Source organism: Lissotriton helveticus, chromosome 1_1 (genome assembly GCF_964261635.1).
Source record: "Lissotriton helveticus chromosome 1_1, aLisHel1.1, whole genome shotgun sequence".
Lineage (NCBI taxonomy): Eukaryota > Metazoa > Chordata > Amphibia > Caudata > Salamandridae > Lissotriton > Lissotriton helveticus.
Genome location: NC_136057.1, coordinates 1636421515 through 1636445145, shown reverse-complemented (window position 1 = coordinate 1636445145; position 23631 = coordinate 1636421515). Strand labels below are relative to the sequence as shown.

The window sequence follows — 23631 nt, the reverse complement described above, 5'->3', positions numbered from 1 at the left end:
GGAGGCAACTATTCGAACTCGAACCAAAACCAGTTCCAACAATTTTGGCAGCCAGGTCCGTGGATGTATGGTCCAAACTTTCCTCCACAAATGTGCCCTCCTTTCTTACCGAATCAGATGCAACAAGCTCCAGGAGTTCCGCCTTTTTTAGGGTTTGGCCCCAGGACACACAGAGGCAGGAGAAGACAAGGGCAAGGACCGTCGCTCCGTTGGGCGACACCAATCCAGACACAGCAACCGACACTGGATCTGGGGAACGGCAAGAGTATACCCAGGGAGAATGCAGGAACGAGCAGTGCAACAAACCAGCCAGTCTCGTGATCAATCTTAGCTCCCATTCTTTATCGGATGATGAAGAAAGCCTCCTCAATAGAGGTTTAGGTTTTGTGGCCACGAATGAAGGTGACCACTTTACAGCACAAGTAGAACTAGCTCAGCTGTTCCGAAAGGTCAGGCTTCATTATTTTTTTGCGAGACACGACTCGACTAATCCATCTCAATCAGATACTAACACTGGCTTGAAGAGACCATCGACCTTTAACCCTACGGTGGTTGGTTTACCAGCAAGAGTTCAGACCTTTGAAGAGGCTGTGGAAAATGACTTTAACATACTCTTTAAGAGTGAAAAGCCGAAGCCTTACATTAATCTACCAAAAAGAGAAAAGTTAGCCTTACGCTCTTTAACATCTAACGAAGCGATTATAATTAAGCCCGCGGACAAAGGCGGTGCTATTGTGTGGCAAGACAAAGAAACCTACAGAACAGAATGCCTTAGGCAACTTCAAGATCGGAACTCCTATATTCCATTGAAGGATGATCCAACTGAGAAATTGAAAATTAAGATCAGTCAATTAGTAGAAGAGGCAACCTCAGAAGGATGGATTACTCCCCAGGAAGGTCAATATTTGTGTACTTCCCATCCATCTATCCCTTACTTCTATTGTCTCCCAAAGGTCCATAAACCACAGAGACCCCCTCCAGGGAGACCAATAATTTCTGGAGTCGGATCTATTCTAGAACCACTATCAACATTCGTGGATTACTTTTTGAACCCTATAGTAAGAGAAATGCCCACCTATCTAAAGAAAAGGTAAGGAGGCCTTCAAGGGATATATTTCAGGAGAACAATCAGTTATTCAATGTCAATTGTGGAGAAATTAATTCACCAAATGTGTAAATCATATAATCAAAATATAAACACATTGAAACATATAAACATATAAACAACAAAACACAGAGGTGTATATAAAAAGAATTTTATCAAAAAGTTCATTAAATCAGCAATAAATCAAAAAAAGCAGGTGGGGAAATGCTGGTATAAATGACGTGATAGTACAATAATCAATACCACAGCAAAACCTAAAAAGAACATCTATCTCAAAAAACAAGGTGAATCAAACACTGTAGAGATAAGATGAAGGTCGACGTTTCGGTCTCTTTACAATAAATTTATCGAGACCATCCTCAGGACTGATGTCATTAAAACACTGCTGTAAGCTGTGCTGTAATCTGTAACATAAATGTTGGCAGTTACAAATCTAACGTAATTAAAAAACCAAATTACTTCATACACCCATGTGACAAGACTAACTACAGAAAAACATGACTGATTAAAACTAGACATGACTTACTATGTCACCAAACTGACTATAACAAAACAGACCTAGTTAAAAAATAAGCAGACACTTAATACAAAATACAAGACAACAATCATCGTATAACTGCATTGTAATGTTACCTAGAAGGCAAGTGCATTCATCTAGGTTTGTGTCATCTGACAACAACTTGTTGTTTCAAAGCAATACAGTCGGTTGTGCAGGTATTATTAAAGCCCATCATACATTGAGACCACGAAATCATAGCAACAAAGATGCTAATGATGGAGTCAGCAAAGATAGTCAATTACTAAAGGGAAATTCTTTATATATATAGTGGTACATCCATGAGTCAAACCTGAATTTTGCACCAAAGTTGTATCATTATCATAACTTCAGACTACCCAACAAGGTAACCTGTACATGCTGGGACCACACAATTATATACAATATAATTAGGAATGATGTAGATGTCTCACAAACATACCGAATGGACTGAGATACCACAGTGTTGGTCTCAAAAGGTGTTTTATCGTTGTACCCAGGTGAATGCCTGCATGAAAAATCACGTGCTTAGTACACATTTCGTGATCACAGGATGTAGAAAGTAAAATTGAGTATGAAGTAGGTACCTATATATAGAGCATGGCCGTCGCTCAGGCTAGAACGCTGAGAGTGTAGTGATCAATCGATTAGAGATGGCTGAGGGCTCACAGGAATGGATGCTACGAGTTTAAATATATAAAGAACACGCTGTAAGTTTCAAATATCTCTGGGGCATTTACAAATGGATAATTGACTAGGTTACACCCACCTCCGTGATGTGCAAGCCAGGGATCTGAGATTGTCTTTTTGCGCAATATCTGTGTCCACGAACACGTAGTCTACAGAGAGTAAACATAAAAACCCATTTAGCAGAGCGTAGGGTTACAAACAATGCGTAAAAAAAAAAATCGTATATAACATGAGACAATTAGTCCCTTTAACTGGCCACCATAAATGTAACAACTGTGTGGCCTGTGCAACCACAACAACTATGAAAGTATGTACGATCAATGGCATTAAATTTACTGCGAAGAATTTCTCCAACTGTAATACCACTAATGTGGTTTATTGCATTCAATGCCCCTGTCTACTTCACTATCTGGGTAAAACGATACAGCCCATTAAAAAACGCATTCTGCAGCATCAGTCACGAATTCGCTGTAAGAAGGAGAATGCCCCATTAGTTGAACACTATTCACAATTAGGGCATAAAGAAACCGACATGCTCTGGTGGGTGCTGGAAGTCATTCGACCCAATGCACGCCAGAATAATGTTGACAGAATCCTTTCACTAAGAGAAGGCAAATTAATCTGCCTAACCGATACGGTCAAAAGGGGTCTGAACTCTGCCACAGAATGGCATGCTCTTGCGTGCCTACCCTAGACAACATTCTTGGTCTTAAATCTGGATTCTCTAGTTACATCTCACTTTGGATACATTGATAAATGTGCACTTTTAACTCTGTGTATTCAGAATGATATAGGGTTTAGACTTTTTAACTTGTTGACCCTGAAGTATGTTACTTTCTGTACTGGATGCTGTAAATGTTGATGTTTCACCAACCTACTTATTATATTTTTGTTGATGTTATAAATAAATAGCGCATACATTAGTAAGTGTACACTAATCCCCCCTTTTTTACTTTGTTCATGGTTTGCCACTTTTCTCAAATTCGGTAGGTTTCTTACAATCTTGATGACCCATTTATATAAGCGCCCCTTGTTGAGCATTTTTCTCATACAAATCCATTGGTAGTATTGAGCATGGCCGATTTTTGAATGTTTCAAAAGGCCAATCTCCACTTTGTTTAAACTCCACTCCAAGATGGCGCCTAAACCCCTAGGTACTAACAGACATGCGCATAGTCCTTTGTCGCTCTCCAAACGATGCCTCAAAAAGGGAGGTCGGCAATCCGCCTTCCACTCGGCTTCTCCCGTGTTTCCAGCCAAATTAAGTTTGACCGTGTTTCATACTCCAGGTAAGCTAGATGCGCTAGCTAGGCTTTATTGTTACAGCGCTCTGCTGTTTGAAGTTAAAACTACGAGGCTGATTTCTTGTCATACATTGGCTTTTCAGCTTTCCCAGCAACCAAGTGACCTAGCGCTCTGTTGTTACCAGTTGGACAACTGTTTCAACCTAAAAGGTAGCTATGCCCTAGGGCGTGTTTTTTTTACGCATTGTTTGTAACCCTACGCTCTGCTAAATGGGTTTTTATGTTTACTCTCTGTAGACTACGTGTTCGTGGACACAGATATTGTGCAAAAAGACAATCTCAGATCCCTGGCTTGCACATCACGGAGGTGGGTGTAACCTAGTCAATTATCCATTTGTAAATGCCCCAGAGATATTTGAAACTTACAGCGTGTTCTTTATATATTTAAACTCGTAGCATCCATTCCTGTGAGCCCTCAGCCATCTCTAATCGATTGATCACTACACTCTCAGCGTTCTAGCCTGAGCGACGGCCATGCTCTATATATAGGTACCTACTTCATACTCAATTTTACTTTCTACATCCTGTGATCACGAAATGTGTACTAAGCACGTGATTTTTCATGCAGGCATTCACCTGGGTACAACGATAAAACACCTTTTGAGACCAACACTGTGGTATCTCAGTCCATTCGGTATGTTTGTGAGACATCTACATCATTCCTAATTATATTGTATATAATTGTGTGGTCCCAGCATGTACAGGTTACCTTGTTGGGTAGTCTGAAGTTATGATAATGATACAACTTTGGTGCAAAATTCAGGTTTGACTCATGGATGTACCACTATATATATAAAGAATTTCCCTTTAGTAATTGACTATCTTTGCTGACTCCATCATTAGCATCTTTGTTGCTATGATTTCGTGGTCTCAATGTATGATGGGCTTTAATAATACCTGCACAACCGACTGTATTGCTTTGAAACAACAAGTTGTTGTCAGATGACACAAACCTAGATGAATGCACTTGCCTTCTAGGTAACATTACAATGCAGTTATACGATGATTGTTGTCTTGTATTTTGTATTAAGTGTCTGCTTATTTTTTAACTAGGTCTGTTTTGTTATAGTCAGTTTGGTGACATAGTAAGTCATGTCTAGTTTTAATCAGTCATGTTTTTCTGTAGTTAGTCTTGTCACATGGGTGTATGAAGTAATTTGGTTTTTTAATTACGTTAGATTTGTAACTGCCAACATTTATGTTACAGATTACAGCACAGCTTACAGCAGTGTTTTAATGACATCAGTCCTGAGGATGGTCTCGATAAATTTATTGTAAAGAGACCGAAACGTCGACCTTCATCTTATCTCTACAGTGTTTGATTCACCTTGTTTTTTGAGATAGATGTTCTTTTTAGGTTTTGCTGTGGTATTGATTATTGTACTATCACGTCATTTATACCAGCATTTCCCCACCTGCTTTTTTTGATTTATTGCTGATTTAATGAACTTTTTGATAAAATTCTTTTTATATACACCTCTGTGTTTTGTTGTTTATATGTTTATATGTTTCAATGTGTTTATATTTTGATTATATGATTTACACATTTGGTGAATTAATTTCTCCACAATTGACATTGAATAACTGATTGTTCTCCTGAAATATATCCCTTGAAGGCCTCCTTACCTTTTCATTTAATTACCCAAGCCCTCAAGGGTGTAACTGGGTTGCTCACCTCTCTGAATCACCTATCTAAAGGACACTAAAGATGTCCTGCGGCTCTTACCTGACATCGACTTCGACATCTTGAGAGACCTTCTTGTCTCCTTTGATGTCGAGTCGCTTTATACATCTATCCCCCAGACAGAGACCCTAGAGGTCATTGATACCATCTTACAAGGGAGGGACCTACAATCTCGAACACCTGTCCCTTTTATCATGAACTTGGCTGAATTAGCTATGAAGGAGAACTACTTTAAATTCGAAGACACTACCTATCTCCAAACATCGGGCACGAGCATGGGTAGTGTCTTTGCTCCAAGTCTAGCTAATCTTTACGTTCATGTATTTGAACAGTCGAAGGTACTCAATCATGAGAATCCCTACTATGTATCGCTTCGAGTATGTAAGCGATACATAGACGACATCTTCGTAGTCTGGAGAGGTTCCGAATCAGATCTAATGGAATTTCATCGTTGGATAAATTCCTGCAACATCTACCTGAAATTCACTATCGAATACAGCAGAAGCCAGTTACCGTTCCTAGATCTCTTGATCCGTGCCACCCCTGATGGTCTGATTTCAGAATTATATAGGAAACCCATGGCCAGAAATGCGCTTCTCAATTATGAGAGTTGCCACCCCAGAGCACTCAGAAACAACTTGCCCTTTGGACAATTCTTAAGGCTTAAAAGAAACTGTACTACCAAAGAGGATTTCGAGACCCATTCGACCAAATTATCAGAACAGCTACGTGAGAAGAACTATCCATCCATGATTATCCGCCAATCTAAGAAAAGGGCGTTGAACAACAATCGGGAAGCACTTCTGGAGCCGGCAGCCCCAAAAGAGAAGTCTGACAGGATGACCTTTGTAAATACTTTCCATACCAGATCCAATCAGGTCCAAAAGATCATAAAGAAACACTGGTCGATTCTGAATACCAGCGGGGAATACCCGGCCAAAGAACAGGTTGACCCGACAGGTGGGAACCCTATGGGATCTCCCACCGGTACAAGGCCATCACCCTTGCGGAAACTGTTCTGTTTGTCCGCAGACAACAAAATCAACCACAGTTGAGATTGGCACAGGCCGTCCGTGGCAACAGACTAAATTCACGAATTGCAACAGTGAAAACACTATCTATCTCATTACGTGTCCATGCCCTAAAAGATACGTGGGCATGACTACCAGAAAGACAAAAACTCGCATTTGTGAACATAAAAGCACTGTTCGCTGCCGTAAACAAGCGACGCGCCTAACAGCCCATTTCCTAGAAGTGGGACACGGCCCCAATGATTTTAGGTGGACCATATTAGAACAGCCAACTATTCCCGAACATTGTCCAGATGTAGGCAAATTTCTTTTTAAAAAAGAACAGAAATGGGTGTATAGGTTAAATAGCGACAAGGAGGGGTTGAACGAACCTATCCCCTGGATGTCGCTATGATCTGATAATAGACCTCTGAGAGATCTTTGTAGTCACCATTATCGTGTTGCCCGAATAATACACTGCACCGTTATATCACAAGTCTACATTGCTGATTATCCAGGGAGTGCGTGGTCATCTTGGGAGTGCGCACTCCAAATGATTACTACAGATGGAATAGACATATCTGATAATACATCTCTGAGACGTCTTTGCAGTCACCATCATCGTGTTGCCCGAACAATATACTACACTGTTATATCCCTAGTCTGCATTGCTGACGATGTAGCGAGAGCGTAGTCACCATCATCGTGTTGCCCGAATAATACACTACACTGGTATATCACTAGTCTGCATTGCTGATGATCTAGCGAGAGCATGGTCATTTTGAGAGTGTGCACTGTCAAATGACTACTACGGATGGAATAGACACATCTTGTAATATCCACAAGTATTTTGCATCAAAGTTGAGTTTCCCAGCGAGTACGCTAGCAAACTGGACTCTTTCGAACTACAACAACCAGCATGCTTAGCGCGATCACGTGAGCGCCTCAGATGTGCGAGTCATTGAATAGATGGCGCTCCTCCCGTTCGGTGCCTCCCCAAGTCCAGCGCAGAGGGACGCCTGGAGACACCGACGGAGAGGTTAGCGCTTTGTTGTTATGGGGATATATTGAGTGTATCGGATCATTGCTAAGAATGAAAAGGGTTTATGAACAAAACAGGGCGCATTGAAATCAGCAAATTTGTAGCAATGTCGTAGCGCGCCAATTTGTTTGGTTATGATGCACAGAACTAGTGCATGCGATTGTCTGAAGCGGCTTGACTTGTAGCGAGTATTGGTTGAGGTAGACGCGCTAGTAAATTTACCTAAGCATGTTTCCTCTGACTGCCTCGGCGTGTGAGCCTCTAACACTGCCGGCCATTTCGAGGGCAGGCTTGGCTGAGACCGCGCGCCAGTGACAGTCAGGGACAGAGACTACTCTAACCCCATCGGGATAGGCGTCAGCAACAATAGCGTTTTTACCGTCAATAGCTTGTTGCTCATGAATTATACAGGACACCAGTCTTTTTAAAGAAAGTCTATTTTAGGAAAGTTTATTGCACAATGAGCCCAGAGTTGCACATGCTATCATGTGGCATAACTAGAGACCGCTGTTAGCAATTCTGAGCAGTGTGACAATATTTCGGTACCCTAGGGGATCAACGGGTATGCTTACGTGTTTATATATGTTTTTCTAAACAGAGCGGTGCTCCTCATTTACCTGAGCTGCAGCCAGGTGAGGTGAGGCGCGACCCCCACACTAATTGGGTGAGTGTAAATTTGTCATAAAATATGTGTTGGCAAGTTACTTCAATAACACTATTCATGAGTGTATTGCTTTATGAAACTAGTAATGTTATGTGTCTCTTTTCACTTTTCTTTCCTGTTGTTGTGATTTTATATTATAGACTGTGGTGGAGCATCTGAGCCTGAAGATCAGGTGACATGATTCCTTTTTACTTATTTTTTGTATCACTAATCGTACAGCAGTAGCACAAACTAGGTCCTGAAGAATGCATGGGGAATTCCTTATATGCAGAAACATGTTGACCATTCGCTGAGCAGATATTTTGTTAAATCTGCCTTCACACTTGTTGTTTTTAGAGTTAGGGAGCTGAGAGATAACATTAAAGTCTTTTTTTCTACTCAGTCTCATCTAATTTTATATTTTCACTAATCACTTTTTGCACTGCTTTTTTCAGTTGTCCTCTTACATTCTCTCCGACCACCATACAAGAACGGTGGGTCTTCTTACCTTTATTCCATCTTGTGTGACTATGATTGCACTGACTCCTGGGTAAGGAGAACCCAAATGATGTAAAAATGGCGGAACAATTAGACAACTGATGGGAAAATTCTCAACCAGAGTGTATGCTTCACGTGAATGTGGTGTCATTATATCACGTGGGACTTTTGGTAAATGTAGCTGCCACCTCTTTCTTTTGTTTGTCATGACAACAGGGTCTTGTGATTTGAATTCACTTTCAGACTCCTAGATATTTCCTTGTGTTGGATCATATACTGGCAAACTACCAGTCAGAGCACACCTAGTGGTAACATCACATCAATACCAGAGTGGCTCTCTGGCTGAGCAGCCAATCACAGCGCAGTTTCTTAGTGAACAGTAAAAAAATGACAGAACCACAGTAAATCTTTAAACATTTTTTATAAATACCTTGTCTGTGTACCCTAGAAAGGAAAATTAATCAGTATTTCACATGTTAAGATAGTCTCAACGGTGGAAACTTGATTTCAAGCCAGCAAAGAAAAACAGAAACAAGATTGATTCACAAACAGCCAACAAAGTACTAACAAACTCCTTGCCAGCAGAATTCTACCGCCTGACTTAATTTACTTCACCACATACACTCAGGGTGAGCACAGTAACCCAAATTCATTTCTCAAACCTGAATAAGGAAATTCATTAATACAAATCCCCATAGATGTGTAAGTGGTGCCTCATCCTACACACCACAAATACAGACAAGTAATAATATTGCAAGATTGTGATAATCAACTCAGTTTTCTCCTTTAAATAAAACAATATCAAATGGGTTCACAACTCCAAATAATACACCATCACAGCAGTAATCAACCCACCTATTAAAGCTGTAATCATCATCATCACATATACAAACAGCACACCACAGAAATCCATCCTAACAAAGCAAACAAACTTCTGCATTCAAATTCTCCCCATTCTCACCATTCATACTCACACTCCAAGTTCATTCAGAATTTTACAGCAATACAATTCTGAAGCAACTTGTCATCCTGCAGAAGGATCCAGCACCGGTATATTTTCAAAAATCCAAACTTCTTTCTATTTTGTTTTCAAAGTTATCTTTTAGGACCCCTTAAAGAGGAGGTGCTCTAATGCAAACCTTCCTCTTCTAATATTTTGTGGGAGTCAAACCACAATATTCGAACCCCAATATTTAATCACCCCGATATTCTACCAAAATATTTTGTCACCAGTTGATCTTGCTGTTAGAGACTGCGCTCCTCATGAGGTAAACACAATTTAGTAGAGTTAAAAGGAAAATACATCTTAAACAGAAAGAACTGAGTGCTAGAATAAAAATAGGACACAAGTGGATTTATTAGCAAATAGTCAATATACAGAGAAAAACGCATGAAGTGTCATGATGGACCAATTACAGAAGTACAGGTAAATGCAAAATCATAAAACTTAATAATCCCTATTCAAGCAGAATCCAAGCAAAAAGTCTAATTGTCACACTCATAAAAAGCACTAACAGCATCCCAATAGCAGGTTGATGAGAAAAAGAGGAGGATGACAAATTGCCTGCTAGGAAATGGTAAAAGCAAATATCTACCATGAACGATAGAACCCCAAAGGTTTTATAGACAAATCACACAGGCTATTAATAGATTTTGAAAATTCAGCATGGTTAGGGTCACATTATCAAATCAGGAATAACAATGTTATATTCAAAATCATTACCACTAGCCAATTTCTTAAGATAAGAGAAATGTTCCACTTGCTTCCTCATCAACTACCCTGGGAGATGTACTGCACAAATGGCTCAAAGAATTACTACCCTAACATCGTAAGCCATAGAAAATGATACTCCAGTCACAATACACTTTTTCAAACAATATTTTAAATTGCTATTTCATTGATGCTCCCAGTAAACAAGGGGAGTGATGTCTTTGCAGTGGGACACTGATTGGGAGAGGGAATTAGCAGGAGAAAGTTGAGCAGAATACAAGATACAGCATTGATTTTTAAGAATAATGGTATAGTACACGAACATGTGATATAACTATTTATAGAATTATTCACACTTCTTATCGACCTATGTAACCATTCCAAGTGAAATATCACTAGTTGATAAGTGACAACTTTATGCATAATTATAAACGCTATTCATCAAAAAGGATTTTAACCCAACATTTGACATTTTACAAATTTCGAATATGCACAACACCATCATATGAGACAAGCCAAATGCAGTATTATCTAAAGGAGGCGTTAAGCAGAGCCTGCATAAACCACATCTTGTATGCAAGATTTATGGTCCTGCCTGTTAATAACCATAGACTGAACTCGAGGAACAACGACATTGTAGATTCTGCAACTACAGAAGAGAGTCCGTTTTTAAAATCTACTTTGCTGCTGCCATGAATTTATATCAGAACGCCACTTTCTCCTCAAACGTAAGTGTTTAGAAAATACGATTTTAACTTGCGAGGAGGCCTTAAAATTCTTCTTTATCCCAACACCTTGACAGAGCTAGCCCGTATTCAACAGAATTACATTTCTGAATAACCTCAATTGATCTATCTAATCATTAAAACAGCAAAGCTGAAGCATGTGTTAGTGGAAGAGGCACCACCTTCACAGACGTTTTTATTTCAAAACAATCTATGAATACCAATTGATAAAGTCTTAACACAAAAATATCCTAAAGTACTAAAGATCTTGAAAGCGGAAGACAGCGATATTAAACAAAACGTCCACCGCTGAGACAATAGTTTCAGTTGAATTTATGAATTATAACTCATTTTTAGGTCTCGCTCGAGACCTATTGCTGTTAAGTCGGCTCTCAAGGGACATAGACAGGGGCACGCGCGGCGATTTCATGGCGTGGACGCGCATGCCTAGCCCCCTGGAGCCGTGCACATCTCCAGATTGCCAGCCATGCCTCTCTCAGTCGCGTGCGCGCGCACAACCACACACACGCAAGCACACACACGCTCACACACACAGGCGCACCCCCCCAACCTGCTCACACGCACACACACACACACACAGTCACACACGCACATCCATACACTCCAAGTGCCCATCTCGACCCCATCTTCACCTCCAGCAATCATGTCTCCTTCAGCCACACTACAGATCTCCTCTGGACTGACCACAGCTGCGTTCACTTCACCTACAACAAGCCGAAACCCATCATCCACCTCCAACCAACTCTACAAAGAAACTGGAACAAAATCACCACAGAGCAGATCTCCACATCACTCCTTCAAACCTCCCCAGCCCTCTCTTCTAACGCCAACGAAGCCGCCTCCAACTTCACCCTCTGGTTATCCAACACCGCCGACACCTTAGCACCACTGAAAAAACGTCAACACAAACTTGGCATCAAGAAGGCCTCATGGTTCAACGACGACCTCAAGAAATCCAAGAAACTGTGCCGCTCCCTTGAAAAGGCCTGGAAAAAAGACCCATCCACCAGCAACAAGGACGCCTTCAAAAGCGCCATCCGCACTCACCACCAACTGATCCGAAAAGCCAAGAAAACAGCATTCAAAGATCGACTTGACAACAACGCCCACAACAGCAAGGAACTTTTCAACATCGTCAAGGAATTCTCCAACCCCTCGGCCAACTCCAACGACATCACCCCCTCTCAAACCCTCTGCGATTCCCTAGCCTCTTTTTTCCACAACAAGATTGCTGACATCCACAACAGCTTTGACAACCAACCCGGAAACCTACCCAGCCTACCATCAACTGACCATCTTCCCCCCGTTAACACCCTTAACGCCTGGAACCCAATCTCCACTGAGGACACCATCCGCCTGATGAATTCCATCCACTCTGGATCCCCCACAGACCCATGCCCCCACCACATCTTCAACAAAGCAGACTACGTCATAGCTCCGCACCTCCGAGACGTCATCAACTGCTCCTTCAACTCTGCTACCTTCCCAGAAGATTGGAAACACGCTGAACTCACCGCCCTTCTGAAAAAACCAACAGCAGACCCCACCGAACTCAAAAACTACCGCCCCATCTCGCTTCTTCCATTCCCGGCCAAAGTCATCGAGAAAGCTGTCAACAACCAGCTCGCCGCCTTCCTCGAAGCCAACAAATCACTCGACCCCTCACAATCTGGCTTCCGAGCCAAACACAGCACTGAGACCGCCCTCATCGCAGCAACAGACGACATTCGAACTCTACTGGACAATGGAGACACAGTCGCCCTCATCCTCCTCGACCTCTCTGCAGCCTTCGACACAGTCTGCCACAGCACCCTTTTACAACGCCTCAGAAACATCGGAATCCAAGGAAAGGCACTGGAGTGGATCACCTCGTTCCTTACCGGAAGAACCCAGAGAGTCCGCCTACCACCATTCAAGTCCGAGGCCTCTGAAATCATCTGCGGCGTACCACAAGGATCCTCACTCAGTCCCACCCTCTTCAACGTATACATGAGCCCCCTCGCGGCCATCGCCCGCCAACACAACCTCAACATCATCTCTTACGCGGATGACACTCAACTGATCCTATCTCTCACCAAGGACCCCAGCACCGCTAAAACTAACCTACACGAAGGAATGAAAGAAGTCGCCGAATGGATGAAACAAAGCCGTCTGAAACTGAACTCAGACAAAACAGAAGTCCTCATCTTAGGTAAATCCCCCTCTGCATGGGACGACTCCTGGTGGCCGGAAGCCCTCGGAAATGCACCCATCCCGACAGACCACGCACGGAACCTTGGCGTCATCCTGGATTCTTCACTCTCAATGAACAGACAAGTCAGCGCCGTATCCTCTTCCTGCTTTAACATTCTTCGCATGCTCAGAAAAACATTTCGCTGGATCCCCTCCGAAACAAGGAAAACAGTCACCCACGCTCTAGTCACGAGCCGACTGGACTACGGAAACACCCTCTACGCAGGTACCACCGCTAAACTCCAGAAGAAACTACAATGAATCCAAAACGCCTCAGCCAGGCTCATATTAGACATCCCACGCAACGAACACATCTCTGGTCACCTTAAAGACCTCCACTGGCTACCCGTCAATAAGAGGATCACTTTCCGACTGCTTACCCACGCACACAAATCACTCTACGACATCGGACCAGATTGCCTCAACTCCCGACTGTCCTTCTACACCCCCTCCCGCCAACTTCGCTCTTCCAGCCAAGCCTTCGCCACTGTACCTCGCATCAACAAGACCACCATGGGAGGCAGATCCTTCTCATACCTGGCTGCCAAAACATGGAACTCTCTCCCCGCTTACCTTCGCCTCACCCAGAATCACCTAGCGTTCAGAAAGCAGCTTAAAACGTGGATATTTGACAAATAATCCACCTCCCCTTCCTAAGCGCCTTGAAACCCTCTGGGTATGTAGTGCGCTATATAAATATTTTGACTTGACTTGACTTGACATCTCTGTCTCGCTAGCCTGATGCACCAAAAAACACGTCCCCCCTACTCACCGGGCTGACTCAGGACTCCCCCGCTGCTCTCCAGGCCGGTCTTTCCTCCTCAGGTGTGTGTCAGCGGCTCAGGCTTGGCAACAGGCGGGGCTCTCCATGATCACGCACCGCAAATCTTCCGGCTGGCTTCGCAGATGACGAGTTTCCTAGACGTCCAATGTGCACGCTCAAGGTACACGGAACCACGCACAGCGTGACTGAGTGTGCGCCCGTACAGATGAGGCGCATGCTCGCACGCTCACGACATTATCCTTCGCTCACTCCCTTCAGCAGGGCCGCACTGGGAAGGCAGGCACTGAGCGATGATGGGCCGGGGTCTTAGGGTGGTTAGAGTTGTGTTTTTAGGGGCTCCGTTACAGCCCACGGCTACCAGTGCATGTCCGTTGTTTCCTTCCTGTTGCTGGAGCAGTAGGAGCCCTGTGCTTTTTCTGACCCCTTCCCTTGTCACCTTGGCCCCAATGTCTTCCAGGCCTTGGTGGATGAGCGGTGTGTTTGCCTAGGCCTGCTGCAACAACACCTTTCCCAGAGGAACAGGCGTGCTTTCTCTTCCGTTTGTTTTCCATACGACGTTGTCCGTGCCCTATTTACTCCCTCCCCCCCTTGTCCGTGATCTCTTTACTCCCGCCTCCCTCCCGTTGTCCCTGCTGTCTTTACTCCTGCCCCCGCCCGTTGTCCGTGATCTCTTCACTCCCGCCTCCCTCCCGTTGTCCCTGCTGTCTTTACTCCCGCCCCCCACCCGTTGTCCATGATCTCTTTACTCACTCCCCCGCCCGTTGTCCGTGATCTCTTCACTCCCGCCTCCCTCCCTTTGTCCCTGCTGTCTTTACTCCCGCCCCCCACCCGTTGTCCGTGATCTCTTTACTCCCTCCCCGCCCGTTGTCTGTGATCTCTTTACTCCCGCCTCCCTCCCGTTGTCCCTGCTGTCTTTACTCCCTCCCCCGCCCATTGTCCGTGATCTCTTCACTCCCGCCTCCCTCCCATTGTCCCTGCTGTCTTTACTCCCGCCCCCACCCGTTGTCCGTGATCTCTTCACTCCCGCCTCCCTCCCGTTGTCCCTGCTGTCTTTACTTCCGCCCCCCACCCGTTGTCCGTGATCTCTTTACTCCCTCCCCCCGCCCGTTGTCCGTGATCTCTTCACTCCCGCCTCCCTCCCGTTGTCCCTGCTGTCTTTACTCCCGCCCCCCACCCGTTGTCCGTGATCTCTTTACTCCCTCCCGTTGTCCGTGATCTCTTCACTCCCGCCTCCCTCCCGTTGTCCCTGCTGTCTTTACTCCCTCCCACCGCCCGTTGTCCGTGATCTCTTCACTCCCGCCTACCTCCCATTGTCCCTGCTGTCTTTACTCCCCCCCACCCGTTGTCCGTGATCTCTTCACTCCCGCCTCCCTCCCATTGTCCCTGCTGTCTTTACTCCCGCCCCGCACCCGTTGTCCGTGATCTCTTTACTCCCTCCCCCCGCCCGTTGTCCGTGATCTCTTTACTCCCGCCTCCCTCCCATTGTCCCTGCTGTCTTTACTACCGACCCCACCCGTTGTCCCTGCTGTCTTTACTCCCGCCCCCCACCCGTTGTCCGTGATCTCTTTACTTCCTCCCCCCGCCCGTTGTCCGTGATCTCTTTACTCCCGCCTCCCTCCCATTGTCCCTGCTGTCTTTACTACCGACCCCACCCGTTGTCCGTGCCCTATTTACTCCCGCCCCCCACCCATTGTCCGTGATCTCTTTACCCCCGCCCGTTGCCCGTGCACGTCACGTGGTCTGCAGCATGACCCTGGGACGGGGCTGCGAATACAACAGTGGCACCTGGTACTGTCACTGCCAGTGCTGATGGAGGGAGAGGACAGGAAGGACCCTTGCTCATGTGAAGGTCATGTGAATGGCATGTTAGCACAGACAGAAAATACAGAGTGTGAGCTGAGCCTCCAGCTGAAATGGGCGGGACCAACAAAGGTAAGTGACAGGCGTCCAGGCTGACATTGTATAAAGTATATAAAGTGTTGAAATTAATTTAAAGTCTATATAAACCACCTCCCTCCATGAGAACATAACATATCATAACATTACGTGACAAAACATGACATAACATAAACATAGCATAACATTACATGACATAACATGCCATTACATACCATAGCATATCATACATTTATCAATCACGCAGTCATCCCCTGGGACATCTTGGCACTAAATAACAGGTGCGTTTGTTATCCAACTCAGTGGTGCTCATTTTATCAATCTTGTAAGGATGAAAGGTTGAGTGGACCTTTGGCCATTGGCCCAAACACAGACTCCTGGAGTCTTTAACTTTACAGTACTGAACACAGCAGATACGTTGCTCTACAACATACCTTAAAAACGTTGCCAATATCTGTGACTCAACACTTATAAGGTCCCCTTCAGCACTCGCAAAACACGTTATTTCACCGACCAGTACATTACAGATGGGACACGCTATTTCACGTCCCTTCAGCACCCTCACACACCCCCTCAGCCCCCTCACCTTCACACACCCTCACTCACCCACACACCCTCACTCACCCTCACAACCCTCACACACCCCACCCTCACACCCCCTCACCCTCACACCCCCTCACCCTCACACCCCCTCACCCTCACACCCCCTCACCCCACTCACCCTCACACCCCCTCAACCTCACACCCCCTCACCCTCACACCCCCTCACCCTCACATACCCTCACACCCCCTCAACCTCACACCCCCTCAACCTCACACCCTCTCAACCTCACACCTCCTCACCCTCACATACCCTCACCCTCACATACCCTCACCCACACATAAGCACAACCGCATTAGTCCACTGAGCTACCGGACCTGGGTATGACCATTAATAAACCATAAACCTCTATGCTCCTTAACTATAAGCAATACATATACATCAATGTAAGCGTTCCTAAACCATGGATAACCAAACTTACAATGTCTACATCATGTACGTCCACGCCCAGTGTGCATCAACCCAGCGTGACCTTCATGGCGGTTTATAATCTGCCGGCAATCATCCCCACTTATGATGTATAGACAATGTACGTCACTGCTGATTGCGTATCACACAAGGACATCTCTGCTGGTCCCACATGAGACATAAACAGCCATAGTTCTTGTGCTCCCCATGCCACCTCAGTTCAGACCCAGCATTATGCAAATCAGTCTTGACCCCCACCCGTTGTCCGTGCCCTATTTACTCCCGCCCCCCGCCCGTTGCCCGTGCCCTCTTTACAAACCTGTCCGTGATCTCTTCACTCCCGCCCCCGCCCATTGTCCCTGCTGTCTTTACTCCCGCCCCCACCCGTTGTCCGTGATCTCTTTACTCCTGCCTCCCTCCCATTGTCCCTGCTGTCTTTACACTCTCTCGCCCCCCACCCGTTGTCCTTGATCTCTTTACTCCTGCCTCCCTCCCATTGTCCCTGCTGTCTTTACTCCCGCCCTCCCACCCGTTGTCCGTGATCTCTTTACTCCTGCCTCCCTCCCATTGTCCCTGCTGTCTTTACTCCCGCCCCCACCCGTTGTCCGTGATCTCTTCACTCCTGCCTCCCTCCCATTGTCCCTGCTGTCTTTACTCCCGCCCCCCACCCGTTGTCCGTGATCTCTTTACTTCCTCCCCCCGCCTGTTGTCCGTGCCCTATTTACTCCCGCCCCCACCCGTTGTCTGTGATCTCTTTACTCCCGCCCGTTGCCCGTGCCCTCTTTGCAAAGTTGTCCGTGATCTCTTCACTCCCGCCCATTGTCCCTGCAGTCTTTACTCCCGCCCCCTTCCTCACTTACTGGATTTGCAAGCTAAACAAAGGTGCGGATTGCAAGGTAATGCGCAAACACATACAAGTTTCACTGCTAAATAGATATTCACGTTGGCTTTCATTTACCAGTATTTGCAGTACAGTAAGTACAACAAAGAGCATTCACTTTGTTTTCGGTGGAAATACCATACACAATGTTCCAGCCCGTCCATAGGTTAATATTTTATTGAGCAGTAAATATAGAAAAATAACACACAACAAAAAAATGTATTTAATTTTAAAAACATTACACATCATATCACAACTCACCACGACATTCCACACCATGCCACTGCCCTCACGTCACTATACTAAGCACAACTTGCACACAAACTTTACAGTACTGAACACAGCAGATACGTTGCTCTACAACATACCTTAAAAACGTTGCCAATATCTGTGACTCAACACTTATAAGGTCCCCTTCAGCACTCGCAAAACACGTTATTTCACCGACCAGTACATTACAGATGGGACACGCTATTTCACGTCCCTTCAGCACCCTCACACACCCTCTCACACCCCCTCAGCCCCCTCACCTTCACACACCCTCACTCACCCACACACCCTCACTCACCCTCACAACCCTCACACACCCCACCCTCACACCCCCTCACCCTCACACCCCCTCACCCTCACACCCCCTCACCCCACTCACCCTCACACCCCCTCAACCTCACACCCCCTCACCCTCACACCCCCTCACCCTCACATAACCTCACACCCCCTCAACCTCACACCCCCTCAACCTCACACCCTCTCAACCTCACACCTCCTCACCCTCACATACCCTCACCCTCACATACCCTCACCCACACACCCCCTCAACCCCACACCCCCTCACCCTCACACCCCATCACCCTTACCCTCACCCTCACACACCCTCACTCACACTCTCTCACACTCTCACTCACTCTCACCCCCTCTCACCCTCACACCCCCTCTCACCCTCACAGCCCCTCACTCACCCTCACCCGTCCTCTCACCCTCACAGCCCCTCACTCACCCTCACCCGCCCTCTCACCCGCCCTCTCACCCTCACTCACCCTCACACACCCTCTCACCCTCACACACCCTCTCACCCCTCACCCTCACACACCCTCTCACCCTCACACACCTCTCACCCCCCTCACCCACCCTCCCACCCCCTCACCCTCACTCACCCTCTCACCCCCTCACCCCCCTCATCCTCACCCTCACATACGCTCACCCACACACCCTCTCAACCTCACACACCCTCACCCTCACATACCTTCACCCTCACATCCCCTCACTCTCAAACTCCCTCACACCCCCACTCCCTCACACCCCCCCCGCACACTCACACCCCCACACACTCACACCCCCTCACACCCCTCACACCCCACACCCACCCTCACACCCCCTCACTCTCACACACCCTCATTCACACCCTCATTCACACACACCCTCACACACCCTCACCCTCTCACACACCATCACCACTCTACTGCCCTCCCTCTACCGCCCTCCCTCTACCGACCTCCCTCTACCGCCCTCCCTCTACCGCCCGCCCTCTACTGCCCGCCCGCCCTCACTCTACCGCCCGCCCTCACTCTACCGCCCTCCCTCTACCGCCCTCACTCTACCGCCCTCACTTTACCGCCCTCACTTTACCGCCCTCACTTTACCGCCCTCACTCTACCACTCCACCGCCCTCACTCACTCTACCGCCCTACCTCTATCTATCTATTGCCCTCCCTCACTCTATCTATCGCCCTCCCTCACTCTATCTATTGATCGCCCTCCCTCTATATCGATAGCCCTCCTTCTATCTATCCCCCTCCCTCCCTCTATCTATCGCCCTCCCTCTATCAATCGCCCTCCTTCTATCTATCGCCCTCCCTCTATCTATCGCCCTCACTCTATCGCCCTCCCTCTATCTATCTATCGCCCTCCCTCTCTTCCACCCACCTACTTCTCTAACTCCCTCTTCTCTTCTCTTCTCCTGTGCTGATCTGCTGTTCTCTTCCACCGCCTCCTTCTTTAACTCTCTGTTCTCTTTTGCTGATCTGCTGCTCTCTTCCACGCCGCCTCCTTCTTTAACTCCCTGGTCTCTTCTCCTGTGCTGATCTGCTGTTCTCTTCTACCCGCCTCCTTCTGTAACTCCCTGTTCTCTTCTCCTGTGCTGATCTGCTGCTCTCGTCCACCCCAACTCCTTCTTTAACTCCCTGTTTGCTTCTCTTCTCCTGTGCTGATCTGCTGTTCTTTCACCCCGCCTCCTTCTCTAACTCCCTGTTCTCTTCTCCTGTGCTAATATGTTGTTCTCTTCCACCCGCTTCCTTCCTTAACTCCCTGTTCTCTTCTCCTGTGCTGAACTGCTGTTCTCTTCCACCCCACCTCCTTCTTTATATCCATGTTCTCTTCACCTGTGCTGATCTGCTGCGCTCTCCTACCCTGCCTCCTTCTCTAACTCCCTGTTCTCTTCTCTTCTCCTGTGCTGATCTGCTGCTCTCTTCCAACCCGCCTCCTTCTTTAACTCCCTGTTCTCTTCTCCTGTGCTGATCTGCTGCTCTCTTCCACCCGCCTCCTTCTTTAACTCTATGTTCTCTTCTGCTGCGCTGTTATGCTGCTCTCTTCCACCCACCTACCTCTCCAACTCCTTGTTCTCTTCTCCCAAGCTGATCTGCTGCTCTCTTCCACCCGCCTTTTTCTTTATATCCATGTTCTCTTCCCCTGTGCTGATCTGCTGCTCTCTTCCACCCGCCTCCTTCTTTAACTCTGTTCTTTTCTCCTGTGCTGATCTGCTGTTTCCTTCCACCACCTGCTTCTCTAACTCCCTGTTCTCTTCTCCCATGCTGATCTGCTGTTCTCTTCCTCCCGCCTCCTTTTCTAACTCCCTGTTCTCTACTCCCGTGCTGATCTGCTGCTCTCTTCCACACCGCCTCCTTCTTTAACTCTGTTCTTTTCTCCTGTGCGAATCTTCTGTCTCTTCCACCCGCCTCCTTCTTTAACTCCCTGTTCTCTTTTCCTGTGCTGATCTGCTGCTCTCTTCCACCCCACATCCTTCTTTAACTCCCTGTTCTCTTCTCTTCTCCTGTGCTGATCTCCTACTCTCTTCCACCCTCCTCCTACTTGAAACTCCCTGTTCTGTTCTCCCGTGCTGATCTGCAGCTCTCTTCCACCCGCCTCCTTCTCTAACTCCCTGTTCTATTCTCTTCTCCTGTGCTGATCTGCTGCTCTCTTCCACCCCACCTCCTTCTTTAACTCCCTGTTCAATTCTGCTGTGCTGATCTGTTCCTCTCTTCCACCCACCTCCTTCTCTAACTCCTTGTTCTATTCTCTTCTCCTGTGCTGATCTGCTGCTCTCTTCCACCCCACCTCCTTCTTTAACTCCCTGTTCTCTTCTGCTGTGCTGATCTGTTCCTCTCTTCCACCCACCTCCTTCTCTAACTAACTCCTTGTTCTCTTCTCTTCTCTCGTGCTGATATGCTGCTCTCTTCCACCGTGCCTCCTTCTCTAACTCCCTGTTCTCTTCTCCTTTCCAGTGCTGATCTGCTGCTCTCTTCCACCCCACCTCCTTCTTTAACTAACTGTTCTCTTTTACCGTGCTGATCTGCTACTCTCTTCCAGCCCACCTCCTTCTTTAACTCCCTGTTCTCTTTTGCTGTGCTGATCTGCTGCTCTCTTCCACCCACCTCCTTCTCTAATTCCCCGTTCTCTTCTATTCTCCCGTACTGATCTGCTGCTCTCTTCCACCGCCTCCATCGCTAGCTCCCTGTTCTGTTCTCTTCTCCTATACCGATCTGCTGTTCTCCTCCACCCGCCTCCTTCTTTAACTCCCTGTTCTCTTCTGCTGTGCTGATCTGCTGCTCTCTTCCACATACATCCTTCTGTAACCGCACACACACATACATACAACCACGCACACACACACATACAACTGCACACACAACAACACAAACACACACAACCACACATACACAACCACACAAACATCACTCCACACACAAACATCACCCCACACACAAACATCACCCCACACACATACATAACTACATGCACAACTACACGCACAACTACACGCAGATCCACATGCACAACCACACGCTCAACCACACGCTCAACCACACGCTCAACCACACGCTCAACCACACGCTCACCACACGCTCACCACACGCTCAACCACACGCTCAACCGCACGCTCAACCACACGCTCAGGCACACGCACAGCCACACGCACAGCCACACGCACAGCCAACCACACCCAACCACACACCCAACCACACACACAGCCACACACCCAACCACACACCCAACCACACACACAACCACACACACAACCACACACACACACAACCACACACACAACCACACACATCTATCTATCGCCCCCACTCTATCTATCGCCCTCACGCTATCTACCTATCGCCCTCACGCTATCTATCTATCACCCTCACTCTATCTATCTATCTTTCGCCCTCACTCTAATTATCTTTCGCCCTCCCTCTAGCTGCCCCAGACCATCAGACAGGCCAGTTCATGGACCTGTTTCAGAAAGAATCTGAAAACCTGGTTGTTTCCTAGGATGGAAAACTAGTTCTTTCACTGCTTATTACGGGCTGGTAACGTGCTGACCATCACCATTTCTAAAAGCGCCAGGATACCCATAGGGTGACAGTTTTTGCGCTATATAAGTGATTTTTACATTACATTACATTACATCTATCGCCCTCCCTCTAGCTATCTTTCGCCCTCCCTCTAGCTATCTATCGCACTCACTCTATCTATTGCATCACCACAGCATCACTCAGGGGTACCACAGCATCACTCAGGGGCACCACAACATCACTATGCGCCACCACAGCATCACTGAACGCCACAGCATCACTCGTCGCCACCACAACATCACTGAGCGCCAACACAGCATCAATCTGTGCAACCATTCAACAACAACTGGTTCAAATATTTTCTCTCAATGTTTCAAGCTTTATTACAAATGTCATAAAAAGATGTTAATATTTCACTTCTGTTCTTGGATTTTCGTCACAATAAAATACACTGAACATAATCTTCACAAAAGTTATTTACAAAAGTTTAAGCTATTGCCATTATAAATTACAATAACTTATTTAAGTATTAATTATTTAGAAAAATTAAAAGCCATTGTTATTTGTAATATCAATACATCTAAGTCACATAAATACAAAACATGTTGCATTACAAATGCTATAGGTGTCACATTTGCAAACGATAAAAGTATTGGCATTGCAAATGGCAAAGCTATTAATTTCGCTATTTTCAAAACCAACACATAAATAAAAAATGTGTCATTTACAAGACCAATAGCTCAAACTTTCCTAATGCGAGACCTATTGCATTGCAAATGCTTGTTTTACCTTCCATCCTATAATCCTACGGGATGTTTCGTTGTTTTTTCTTTCAGCGTTGATCTGTATTTATTGTAGTGATTTTAAGTGATTGAAAATAATAAACTGTAATACCATATCCTTATCTTTGGAACTGACACTTGGCTAAAATATATAAAATAAGTCAACTTCCACATGTTAAAAAAAGAAGAAAAATAAACTGGAAATGGGAAGAATCATTTGTTTAGGAACACAACTTTCTTTCAGCAGTGAAAATATCATTAGTAGCTGTTACCCTTTAACATTTCTGAATTTAGGGTTTTAAATATTTTTTAATATATAGAAATAGATTGTTAAAACCTTGGTAACTAACTTTGTGTCTCAAATGATCACAGATACATTTCTGTTTCTTGCACATTAATTGGTATACTTCATTAGTCCTCTACTTTGTATTCATGAAACTACATTTGTAGTGTGAAATGCTAAAGATACCGTCCAGTCTCAGCCTAGCGCTCTGTCCACCTATCCATTGAGTGCTGCAATT

General features: G+C 46.0%; 1 long non-coding RNA gene across 1 annotated transcript in view; it reads right to left on the bottom strand.

The window, feature by feature from the left end:
• The window catches only part of LOC144773806 (uncharacterized), a 33160-nt gene extending 18700 nt beyond the window's left edge, over positions 1 to 14460 (bottom strand). Inside the window, exon 1 of the long non-coding RNA XR_013600066.1 lies at positions 13973 to 14460. This is a non-coding gene — a long non-coding RNA (uncharacterized LOC144773806). The remainder of the gene's footprint in view (positions 1 to 13972) is intronic.
• Positions 14461 to 23631: the final 9171 nt, after the last annotated feature.